Source organism: Bufo gargarizans, chromosome 6, assembly GCF_014858855.1.
Source record: "Bufo gargarizans isolate SCDJY-AF-19 chromosome 6, ASM1485885v1, whole genome shotgun sequence".
Lineage (NCBI taxonomy): Eukaryota > Metazoa > Chordata > Amphibia > Anura > Bufonidae > Bufo > Bufo gargarizans.
The window spans coordinates 177,103,403-177,116,766 of NC_058085.1; the positions used below are offsets into that span (position 1 = coordinate 177,103,403).

General features: G+C 47.9%; 1 protein-coding gene across 4 annotated transcripts in view; it reads left to right on the forward strand.

The window, feature by feature from the left end:
• Positions 1-1,779: 1,779 nt before the first annotated feature.
• The window catches only part of BMPR1A (bone morphogenetic protein receptor type 1A), a 95,396-nt gene continuing 83,811 nt past the window's right edge, over positions 1,780-13,364 (forward strand). For all 4 annotated transcript variants that reach the window (XM_044300001.1, XM_044300004.1, XM_044300002.1 and 1 more), the window contains exon 1: positions 1,780-1,920. The gene's annotated coding sequence lies outside the window, so the exon portion shown is untranslated. The remainder of the gene's footprint in view (positions 1,921-13,364) is intronic.

Here is a 13,364-nt window from a genome sequence, read left to right on the forward strand (position 1 = left end):
GCCGGATCCGACGTTTAGCTTTTTCTGAATGGTTACCATGGCTGCCGGGACGCTAAAGTCCTGGCAGCCATGGTAAAGTGTAGTGGGGAGCAGCATACTTACCGTCCGTGCGGCTCCCGGGGCGCTCCAGAGTGACGTCAGGGCGCCCCAGGCGCATGGATGACGTGATCGCATGGCACGTCATCCATGCGCATGGGGCGCTCTGACGTCACTCTGGAGCGCCCCGGGAGCCGCACGGACTGTAAGTATGCCGCTCCCCCGCTCCTACTATGGCAACCAGGACTTTAATAGCGTCCTGGCTGCCATAGTAACACTGAAAGCATTTTGAAGATGGATCCGTCTTCAAATGCTTTCAGTTCACTTGCGTTTTTCCGGATCCGGCGTGTAATTCCGGCAAGTGGAGTACACGCCGGATCCGGACAACGCAAGTGTGAAAGAGGCCTTAATTCATAGTTTTGATGCCTTCAGTGTGAATCTCCAATTTTCATAGTCATGAAAATAAAGAAAACTCTTTGAATGAGGTGTGTCCAAACTTTTGGTCTGTACTGTATATATATAAAATCATTTTTTGCACTAAATAAAACCACTCAGAGATATGGGACAGGTATATTGCGGACATGCTAGCGGCGATCTAGCCGTGCATGTCCGCATCTCTATAGGTGACAGAATCCCTTTAATAGAACTGTACTAATACTATCCTTGTCCGTAATGCAGACAATAATAGAATATGTTCTATTTTTTGGTGAAATGGCCATGCTGACTGGGAATAGTTCCACATACGGGATGCAAAAAAATAAATAAAATAACTGAATGGACACGGAAAAAAATATGTTTGTGTGCATGAGCCCTAAGGGTGCCCTCACACACAGCAGATTTTATGACAGAAAATCGGTTCCATTCTATTCATTTGAATTGGGCAGCAAGCACATGGATTTCTGCACCCTCCATAAAGGTGAAGGAAACGGATTTTCAGTCACAGAATTTTCTGCCACAAAATTTGCTGCATGTGAATGCGCCCTAACTGCAGAAATCTAATCAGCCGGGGGATAAATAGATGATGGGAGAGAACTCTGTACTGATCCCTGATATATTTATACATAGTTATTAGACCTCCCCTCAGTCATATTTTTTTCTTAAAGTGAATAATCCTAATTTTGATAATCTTTCAGGGTACTGTAGTTGCCCCATTCCAGTTATTACTTTAGTTGCCCTCCTCTGAACCCTCTCCAGCTCTGCTACGTCTGCCTTGTTCACAGGAGCCCAGAACTGTACACAGTACTCCATGTGTGGTCTGACCAGTGATTTGTAAAGTGGCAAGACTATGTTCTCATCGCGGGCATCTATGCCCCTTTTGATGCACACACAGTGAAAAACGCATGAATACTGTGCAGACCAGGTCCTGGTGTGAATGAGGCCATTCTGAGCACACATATCGGGCTGGGCATGTGCCAGGACGTCTGCTCTATGAAGTACATGCACAGTCCGTGTCCTGTGGATGAACATGAGGGCACAGAACATTCTGATAATCGTGTCTGGCGCTTCTCCTGTCAGAACAGGCGGCACAGGGCAGCGCTTCACAAACGTGACGCTAATACATCGATAGTTCGGCCCATCAAAGGAACTAGAAGATTGTGGCGCAATAGCTGCACATGTGTGCGGTTTCTGCGGATCGCACTGCGTCACTTCCGCCCTGGCCGTGAGGGGGTTAACCGTCTCCCCCTATAGTGGAGGTATAGTCTGGTGACGTCACCGCACGCGCGTCTCCGCCTCTCTCTCGCGGTGTTGTGCGTGGCGGGAGCGCGCGCTGGAAGGTGTAAGTGTAAGGAGGAGGCGGCTACGAGCGGCGATAACTGCGAAGTGAGCGGAAGGCTGCGGAGGATTTATCGGTGTCGTTACTAGTATGGAGGCCGGGAGAGTCGGGTGAGTGCGCTGCGCCTCTGTAGGGAGAGGGGGCGCGGGGTAGAAGTTGTGTTATCGCTAGACAGATTGCATTGTACGGGCGGAGGAGGAGGGGACTGTGATTTTCCCGTATAGACTTGTGCAGAGCTCAGGTTCTCCTCACCTCCGCGGGCTCGGCCTGTACTCTGCACATCTCTGTGCCTGCCTGTGCCCCGGTCATTGGGGACTGGTTACAGCCCGGTCCTACTTACCTCCTGCCTGTGCCCCGGTCATTGGGGACTGGTTACAGCCCGGTCCGCTTACCTCCTGCCTGTGCCCCGGTCATTGGGGACTGGTTACAGCCTGGTCCTACTTACCTCCTGCCTGTGCCCCGGTCATTGGGGACTGGTTACAGCCCGGTCCGCTTACCTCCTGCCTGTGCCCCGGTCATTGGGGACTGGTTACAGCCTGGTCCTACTTACCTCCTGCCTGTGCCCCGGTCATTGGGGACTGAATACAGCCTGGTCCTACTTACCTCCTGCCTGTGCCCCGGTCATTGGGGACTGAATACAGCCTGGTCCTACTTACCTCCTGCCTGTGCCCCGGTCATTGGGGACTGAATACAGCCTGGTCCTACTTACCTCCTGCCTGTGCCCCGGTCATTGGGGACTGAATACAGCCTGGTCCTACTTACCTCCTGCCTGTGCCCCGGTCATTGGGGACTGTTACAGCCTGGTCCTACTTACCTCCTGCCTGTGCCCCGGTCATTGGGGACTGAATACAGCCTGGTCCTGCTTACCTCCTGCCTGTGCCCCGGTCATTGGGGACTGATTACAGCCCGGTCCTACTTACCTCCTGCCTGTGCCCTGGTCATCGGGGACTGAATACAGCCCGATCCGCTTACCTCCTGCCTGTGCCCCGGTCATTGGGGACTGATTACAGCCTGGTCCTGCTTACCTCCTGCCTGTGCCCTGGTCATTGGGGAGCTGAACCGGTCCGCTTACCTCCTGCCTGTGCCCCGGTCATTGGGGACTGGTTACAGCCTGGTCCTACTTACCTCCTGCCTGTGCCCCGGTCATTGGGGACTGAATACAGCCTGGTCCTACTTACCTCCTGCCTGTGCCCCGGTCAGTGGGGACTGACTACAGCCTGGTCCTACTTACCTCCTGCCTGTGCCCCGGTCATTGGGGACTGAATACAGCCTGGTCCTACTTACCTCCTGCCTGTGCCCCGGTCATTGGGGACTGAATACAGCCTGGTCCTACTTACCTCCTGCCTGTGCCCCGGTCATTGGGGACTGAATACAGCCTGGTCCTACTTACCTCCTGCCTGTGCCCCGGTCATTGGGGACTGGTTACAGCCTGGTCCTACTTACCTCCTGCCTGTGCCCCGGTCATTGGGGACTGAATACAGCCTGGTCCTGCTTACCTCCTGCCTGTGCCCCGGTCATTGGGGACTGATTACAGCCCGGTCCTACTTACCTCCTGCCTGTGCCCTGGTCATCGGGGACTGAATACAGCCCGATCCGCTTACCTCCTGCCTGTGCCCCGGTCATTGGGGACTGATTACAGCCTGGTCCTGCTTACCTCCTGCCTGTGCCCTGGTCATTGGGGGCTGAATACAGCCTGGTCCTACTTGCCTCCTGCCTGTGCCCCGGTCATTGGGGACTGGTTACAGCCTGGTCCTACTTACCTCCTGCCTGTGCCCCGGTCATTGGGGACTGAATACAGCCTGGTCCTACTTACCTCCTGCCTGTGCCCTGGTCATTGGGGACTGGTTACAGCCCCGTCCCAGTGTCCATGCAGGCTGCTTGTATACAGACTTACCTCCTGCCTCAGCTCTTAGAGGGGTGATTGGTCTGGATTGATGATGGCTGGTTCGATTTGTATAGTTATTAAATAGGCATTTGTGTACGGGGATGGAGGTGAAGATCGCTTATGTATTCATCAGAGTCAGGAATGGACTCCTAAAGACTCAGTCTGTATGTGCGTCTTCCCTTTACAATAAGACCCCTGAGTGTGGGATCCCAGCTTTCTGTGTCTTTCCCTGATATTTGGGGTTCTAGTGTTGAGCCCCAATAATCCCCAGAACAGGGCTGGATGATTTGTTCTAGTTGGGATGAGCGAATGGACCTTGGATGCTTCATCCTTATAGTCCAGGGGTGCACAACCTGCGGCCCGGGGGCCACATGCGGCCCTTGATACCATTCTGTGCGGCCCCCAACCATCTGGTAACAGACATGTATGCCTATGTCTTGTGGCTGCTCACATGTATTTTTCATGTATTTCTCCCATTAGATGGGAGTCCTGGAAGTGTAACTAGACATTAATGTTATATAATGTGTGTTCAATATGCCATAAGTACAATATTTCAGTTGTTAATACACCTTTAAATTTTCATTTCGGCCCTCGTCATTGGTTTAGTCTGGCAATGTGGCCCCCAACCAGGAAACGTTGTGCACCCCTGTTATAGTCTATGGCTTCTGTTGTGCCCCCTTAGTGGGAGGATATGGTCGGGCCGTGTTGCCCCTTCATATGCTGGAGGATATCCCGTACTGTCTAAAGCCTAACTCGATCAGGTTTTTTTTTTGTTTTAGCACCTGGTGTCATTTTGTATGCTTGTCTTTGCACTCCCCTGTAATGTCACTTCCTCTGTACTGGGGGAAAAAATGGTAAAAAAAAAATGATAGGGTCAGCATACATTGCATGTGTTTTTGTGAAAATGCAAAAAAAAAACAATTGTGGCGTATGGGAGAAAAACGCCAGACCCAGAGCATGCTGCCATCGAACGCCATTGACCAAGAAAAGTCACCTCGGAGCTGGAAATGGACACTACAAGAGATGCATCTCATCCTTCCTCTGATATTTCCCCTAGACTTCCATGCAACATCTGGAACTGGCCTTTTTTTGCCTAAAACTTCAGCAAAGAAAATGGAAAACCTCATCTAAAGATGGTTGTCACCAGTAGAAAGGCATTTTACTATAAATAGTCATTAACGTTTATGCCATAATTTATGTAAATGAGTACATTTTGGTCTAGGTGCACGGACCGCCAAAGGATGAGCCTAACGTACGAGGAGGAGTGTGTCGTCATAAATTGGGCGCGTCCACCTTTGATAAATGACCGCCAATATTGTCAATGATTTCTCAAGTACAGTTGGTCGGAGATGCTGTAGGAACTACTTTTCAGCTGAGCAGAGTCCGTGGAATATGGGTGGCACACGGAGGGCAAAAAGTCGGCTTCTTCACAGAAAAAAAACACAGGTTTTCCATAGACCTCAAACGGAAACGTGAACGAGGCTGTGGTTGTTTCAGTCCGTGCAGAAGACCCGCTCAGTCTGTTCTACTCTTGGGGCGTTGCTCGTCCGGAGTTTCTCCACTAGAAACCTCTTACAAGTTGCCCCAAGTGACAGTTGTGTGGACAGTCACCACGGTTGGTGACTGGCCATGGCAACAATCTGTGTATGATCTGCTGACCATAAACAGCCCTTTATGGAGGAATCCTCTGCAATTGATTACATCCTGGGCAATTCTCTGAGGAAATGTCCTGTTGGGGGAAGCCTATTGTTTGTAAATCCTATGGCCGTGACGTGCTGCCACGCTTATTAATTAGTGACGGGACGCTAATTATGTTGTTTCCACATAGACTTCAGTGGGGTTGTTGTATAAACTGAAAATCCGCACCAAGACCACCATACATAGTGCAGAAAGCTTGCGGATTTTCTGCATAGACGTGCCCTAAACAGGGTTTGCAGAGTAATTGTGGGGTAAAGGGGCACAAACATTGACATGCTGTGGATTTCAGACTCCGCATGCCAGGTCAGTTTCCAAACTTTGGCACATCTCATCTACTTTGCTGGTACTCTATTACGCTGTGTTTTTATCCCAAAAAAATTTTCACACTCAGATCCACGTTGAAAAACTGCACGTAATCCACCATTTGTGCAGGTAGCCTCGATGACCACTAATTTACTTGAATGTCATTGATTTGTGGCCATTTATTGCCCGACTGGCCCGAGCAAGAAGAACCCTAGAGAATTTACCTCTAAAAGGCTCGCACAGATTAATAGTCTATCAAAATCCGCACCACTGATTGCTGCACTTTTAATGAGCTTTCCATGTGCTCGCTGCAGATCAGAGACACTTGGTGGTACAACCACGTATGGTTTTTGCCACTAAAGCTGGGTTTACACCTGGCGATGCAATGGCTGATTGTCAGGAAGGAAGCGTTCCTACCAGACAGTCGGCTGCTCGTTCAGGGAAGGAGACTGCACATTTAGGCCTCATGCACACGACCGTTGTTTGGGTCCGCATCCGAGCTGCCGTTTTGGCGGCTCGGATGCGGACCATTCATTTCAATGGAGCTACAAAAGATGCGCACAGCACACGGATGCGGACAGCACACGGAGGCTCCACAAAAAAAAATATAACCTGTCCTATTCATGTCCGTGATTTGCGGACAAGAATAGGCATTTATATTGACTGCTTCCGTTCCACAAATTGCGGAAGGCAACGCGGGCGCTTTCCATTTTTTGCGGACTGCAAAAAACGGCATGGTCGTGTGCATGAGGCCTTACCTAGAGTGCTCTCCTCCACAGTATGAGGATAAGGGGATAACTATAATCCCTTGTCCTTATACAGATTCATGGCTTCTGAGCAGCAGATCGCTGTTTAGACCACACTATTTAGTTTCACACTAGCGGCAAGGAACTCCGGCAGGCTGTTCCAGCTGTGAACAGCCTGTCTGATCCGTGCTGCCGGTAGTGTATGCGTGCCCCCGGACTACCTCTCCAGTGCCTTTAGCGCTTTACCACTCCAGTGCCTTCAGCTCCTCTCCCTCAGTGCCATCAGCCCCTCCATGCCATCTATTTCCCTGTCCCCCAGTGCCATCAGATCAGCCCCTCCATGTCCCACCAGTGCTGGCTGTCCCCCTTCGGTGCTATGTCCCCCAGCGCCAGTGAAATAAAATTCTTACCTTTCCTATAGGGGCGCACACTCTTTTCCGCGCTGCACTGGATCCTGGCGTCGCACAACAACTGGTCATAGTGCGCGCTTATGTGCACTATGACCTGATGATGTGTCAGGATCCAGCGCGGTGCGGGCTGGCGGGTGACCACAGAGCTGTAAGTAAATAGCAAGCGCTTCACTCCCGCTCCGTGGTCACATGACACAAACGAATCCTCGATGCACAAAATTTGCATCAAGGATTTTTTTTTTTGGGGTCAAATTACCACAAAATACTGAGTGCACACGGACATCATCCGTATTTTTTGTGTTCAGCAAAATACATACGGCCGTGTGCATGAGGCCTAGGACTGTAGAAAGCTACAGATAATAAAAATTCCAATCTTTTGATCTCATGTGGAAATGCGTTACTTATTGCAGAGGCTGGAAGCGTTTGTGCTGCTCGACAGTGGGGTTAAATAGCCAAACGCCCACGCTCTGCTCATTGACATTTTTCTTAGTCTGTGGCATCGAAAGAATGAGCGAGGAGGAATAATCCAGTCCAAAGGTAAAAGTCTGACATTTCCATCTGCAGGACTCGCTAACTTCTCTAAAAAAGAAAAGTAGTCCCTTTGTTCGGTGGCCTCCTGCTCATATATTTGGAGGATTGCTTTGAGAGCAGTTTCCTAATATTCTAATTTGCTGCTTTTCAGAAGTGGAAAGCAGCAGCGAGGCAGTGGCGTCCCCGTCTACTGTCCTGGTACTGTTAACGGGCAGAGCGGAGAGGAAGAAGAGTCTGACAGCGGCTTCCTCCCGTCAGAGAATCATGCTGGCACGTGTTCAGGAGGTTGGAACTGACCACTGTCTTGTGTGTGGCTGTGGGCACAGTCTGGGTAGGAGCAGACTACAGAATGCACATCGAGTTCTCATATCACAAAAGTGTATCTGAGCTGTAAACTATTTGCTTAGTTGCTTAAATAGGTATTCGAACCTTGTCCCCTGCACCATCAGGTGAGGTGGCCACGTATGTGCGGGGCTTTCTACTTTTGTTTTGATGAAAGTTAGGCCTTGTTAACAGTAGCTATAGTAATACAAATGAGTATGGGTATTTGTCAGAAGATTGGTACCTCTAAAACTGTACAACCTGTTGCATTTGTGCTTGGCAGTCAAAGGCATCTGTGTTGGCACCATGTTCATAAGTCAGTGCTCCAGACAAAAAAAAACAGGAGCCATTGGCTCCTAAACGAAAAAATGTAGTCGCCAAATTTAAAATGCATAGGGGAAAAAAAAAAAAAGACTTGACAGAGAAGTTGAGACGCAGGTCAGTAGTGAGACAGCACTACATATAGGAGAATACAGCACTACATACCTCACATCCAGTGACCTCTTTTGGGGGACAAGGTGGCTAAAAATGGAGAATTGTGCTATTTATTTTTTCCTTTGTTACAGCCTTCACCAGAGCGGAAATATCTTTAATATTTTAATAGCGCACAGTTTTTCGGATGTGGCGATATGTAATAAAAAAAAATAATAATTTGTTTGTAAATTTTATATGTAAAATTGGGGAAAGGGGGCGATTTAAACGTAAGTATTTTAATTTTTATTTAGTAACCATTTCCCCCCTTAGGGGGGGGGGGGAACACTGGCGTCTCCTCCTCCTTGCTCTGAATGTTTAAAATACCAGGGGCCCAGGAATAATAAGTGCACTTAGATCCCTGGGCGCCGCTCTATGCAGCCTGCTACTAAGTTCATATTGTTAGGACCCATGAAAGGTCCTTTTTAACTCATTTATACAAGTGTCGGCAGCGGTGTTGCAAACCTGGCACCAGGCCTCAATAACAGGGCATGCAATCTGCAGCAATTAACCACTCAGATGTGACATCTGAGGGGTTAATTGAAGCGTATCGCATGCCCTGTTATTGAGGCCAGGTCTGTGATACCGCTGCCTATACTTGTATTAATGTTTTCCAATCATTGGTGGAGCAGTGGCCACAGCTCCTCCCTGCTATCTCCCCATTGGTGGCAGTGGCAGCCGCATTAGTGGGGAGGGAGGGACTCCCTCCTTCTCCACTGTGCTAGTGAAGAGAACATGGTACGTGCCATGTTCTTTAACTGATACTAGGCTGTGCGGCAGTCCAGTCGCAAATGGTGATAAGACTAAAGTCTTTTTTTCGCCATCTGCAAATTTTAAGGCGCATTGGGGACTGTTTTGGTCGCCATCTGGAGCCCTGTAAGTTCCTGCATTGTTGAGAAAAATGTAAATAAGGGTACTTTAACACTAGCGTTTTTCTTTTCCTGCACGGGGTTCCGTCCTAGGGGGCTCAATACCGGAAAAGAACTGATCAGGTATATCTTCATGCATTCTGAATGTAGAGAAATCCGTTCAGGTTGCATCAGGATGTCTTCAGTTCAGTCACTGAACGGCGTTTTGGACGGAGGAAATACTGCAGCATGCTGCGTTACCTCCGTCCAAAATTCCGGATCAGTTGCCGGAATGCAGGATCTGGCATTAATCTACATTTAAATATATTAGTGCCGAATCGACATTAAAAATACTGCAATGCCGTATCCGTTCTGGTCTGTGCATGTGCAGACCGGTAAAAATGTGAAATATATATATATTATATGATCCGTTCTTGCAATGCATTTGTAAGACTGATCCGGATCAGTCTACAAATACTGTCTGTTTGCATGCAGATTGCTGGATCACTCTTCCGCAAGTGTGAAAGTAGCCTAAACCTTTAGGAGTAACGGGGGCGTTGCCATTACACCTAGAGGCTCTGCTCTCTGCATCTGCTGCACCCTCTGCACTTTGCTTAGCTTCAGGAGAAGTAAGGGCCGGGTGTGATGACGTGAAGGATCAGCAGTTGAAGAGAGAGCAGAGTCTCTAAGTGTAATGGCAACGCCCCCGTTGCTCCTAGAGGCAAATAGAATTTTCATGTATTAATACATCACATTTCTCAGCAATGCAGTCACTTATGATCACATTTCTTAAGGTACAAATCGGCTGACAGATGCCCTTAACTGCAGATATCCTCATTGTGGATTAAAGGTGTTGTCCGATATTTGCATCCTGATAGCCAACCTTCCAGATAAGTTATCAATATCTGATCACTGGAGCACTGCGGCCTATTTAAATAGCCGGCTGTCAGACCCCCACAGTCCTATATTGATGACCTATCCTGAAAAGCCCTTTTAAGAGAACAATGAGGCCTGCACATCATCAGAACGGGAAGGTAGCGCTTTGGACAGATCCTTTAAAGTGTGGATAGATGGAGTGTAAGTTATGGGTCAACCCCTCTAAGTGTCCATTTAGGCTACTTTCACACTAGCGTTTTTCTTTACCGGCGCTGAGTTCCATCCTAGGGGCTCAAATCTGGAAAAGAACTGATCAGTTTTATCCCCATGCATTCTGAATGGAGAACAATCCGTTCAGGATGCATCAGGATGTCTTCAGTTCAGTCTTTTTGACTGATCAGGCTTTTCTGAAAACTGTAGCATGCAGTATTTTTACCTCCGGCCAAAAATCCAGAACACTGACTGCCGGATCCGGCCTTTTCCCATTGACTTGCATTAACGCCGGATCTGGCGCCCTGTGTTCTGTCAAACCGGATCCGGCTTTTGCATGTTTAACTTTTTTTCACATCCCCCAACCGTTGATTGTCGCATCGGATTGATTGAACACCGTACTTCTTGCTCCTTATTTGTATCGGCCCCTGTACATGCGCTATAAATCTTGACTGTTAACGCACAACTTTTTTTGGTGCTTTATTGTTGAATTTCTAAAGATGAACATTTATTATTCTCTTCTACAATTATTCTGGTTTCTAGGAGACTTCTGCTGTTTTTAGTTCTGTAGCATGTATGACCTAATGAAAGACTCCTGTTCCCCACCACTCCAGTCCTGTGCTCTGGCGCCTGTTCAACCATCTTTTGGTCCCACATTTGTTTACTTCTGGCCAGGATATGGGCATGGTCACATGTACTGCTGCAGCCAATGACTGGCTTCAGAGGTAACCTGTCACTGCTGTGCTTGAGGGCACATCACCGCTGAAGCCAGTCATTGACTTTCATTGAAAATAATAGAAAATTCCCAGAAAACCCCTTTAAGCCTTTCTTTCCTTATCCCTATATAAAAAACACTGCATTACATTTCAGCCATGTTCTGGTCTTCTCCAAAGCCATTGACCTTGCATTACTGCAGGGGTCCGGTCATTCCTGCCTCATGTTGAAGGGTAATAGGTCAGCGTTTCCTTCTGAAGATCCAGGAGTGCAATTAAGGAAGCAAAAATTCTGCAATCACGACTCTGGCTAGACTAATACAATTAGTCTGGTTTTGAAGTAAACCATCTGCACTTCTACGCAGACAAGCCTACCATATATATGGATTCCATTTAGATACAATGCTGAAACGTACCATTACTGCAGCACAATTTCTTTGGAGGCTTTCTGACTACTTTGATTCTGGTGAAATTCTTGTGGATTTGTGGCTAAATCCTGGCGGAATATTTTGAATGCACTTAGTGCCTCAACACACATGAAATTGGTCTCGTGTTTTTTTTTCCACCACCATGGCAACCACTTGTGTGTTTTTGTTTTTTTTTTTGTTTTTTTTTCCCCATAGCACATGTGTTTTTTATTGCATTTTTAGTTGCGTTCTTTGCAAAACAAACGTGTGGTTGACATTTATTGTTCAGATGTTTTTTTTCCCTCTATAGAAAAGGGAATGAAAAAATGCTGTTGGAAGGGGGGGGGGGGGGCAACAAAAAGTTGCATATGTTAGCAAAAAACACCACCAAGCCCCAAAAAAGGGTTTGCCCTGCATTGCATCTGTCCCATAGACTTTGATGGAGCTGGTATTACAGCAAAAACACACCTAAAACCACATGTGCAAACACCACCACCAAAACCTCAAACGTGCTGGAAAATACCTGTGTTCTTAGCCCCTTAGCACAGTGTACTGTATAGATAATAGATGGAGCTTTTTCTGACAGTTTTACCACGATGTTGGTCCAGAGCACTGCATTGAGAGGTCTCTGCAGTATCTGCTAGTGTCATCTCCTGACTTTCAGACCCACCTCCGTGCCAGCTGAAGCAGCAGTCTGCAGATGAGATGCTGGCTTAATTATTCAAGTCGTGTCTCAAGGCCTGTTTTACAAGGTCTAACACTGACTTACAGGATAGTTGCCTTAAGCCTGTGTTAGACTTGCCAATTGTCAGCCAGTTCATCGTTAAAGAGCGTTTGCAGGAAATTTCCTTAGTGATGATCTGGCAGTGTAATACTGCTGCCGATGAACAAATCAGACAATCCAGATTTTTAAGCTTGCTGCCGAAAGATCGTGCATCAACTGGACAGCATGGGGATGAGCGATGGTATAATGATCACTCCCCCCCCCCCCCCCCCCCATGCTGTGGAGGAGATCGCTGCATGTAATGGCCACGACCTCTTCCGCTAGCGAGCAGGTGACTGCTGGGAAGGAACGCTTCCCTCCCGACAATCGCCTGCCTGATCTGGCTGTCTAATGCAGTCCTTACATCTGGTAGCATTGGAGGAAGAGCTTGCTAAGGTCTCATTTTCCTCCCTTTCCCCAGCATTGGCTCTGCACTGCTTGTGTCAAATGTTTCAGAATTTGGGCGGAAGTTCAGCATTCATCCATTATTCCGCTCATTGTCAGGTACAGCAGTTATGCTTTATAATTGTTACCGCTGAAGGCACCGGCGCGGCATTGTTCCTCCTGACTTTGGAACAGTACACCAGTGTGTTGTAAAGGGAAACAAAAGGTAAACTCTCCAGAAGGCTACAGAAATTCCTGTGGATTTACAAGGCGGGTTCTCTGACAGATTATTGATCACCTGATGAACAAGCGAAATGCTCGTTCATTGGGAGATCCTGCCGTTCGTGCAGGCACCTAACTTCTTTCTGGGCAGGAGAGGTGATCGCCTCCACTTAAGGAAAAGCTAACTGTTGGGAAGGAACACTTCCTTCCCGACAACCTGCTGCTTGGCCTGTCTAAATGCGCCTTAATAGTTTTGTAGGAATCTTGCAAAGAACATTGACTTGGATTCCTCATGATCCCTTCTATTTTTAATTTTTGGACAACTGTGGGGCATGTGGTGGGGTTTACTGTTTCAGGCCTCCTATTGTAGGGACCAGAGGTTGCGCTACATTTTTTCTTACCATTTTTGAGTGTTTTTAGCTGATGTTACAGTAATCCAAATAGTTAATACGAAGGCCTACATACATTAAGGGGTTGCTATTTATGCAGGGAAACCATTACTAGTACTCTAAAACTGTCTTCCATGCATAAATAGCATATTTAGACCATTTAAAATTTGAGGCCACTGTTTTGCTCGGGGGGGGGGGGGGGGGGGTCGGTACCACTGAGGTCACTGTTGCAGTGATTTTGAAGTTTAAAGGGTATGTCCTAAGATAGGTAATAAATATCAATCGTTAAAGAGGACCCCTCGCCTCTCCGGATTTGTCTGTTTCAGAGACTACTTGCACCCCCCCCATGTACTATGTCCTGGAGCATCTAGTCTTAT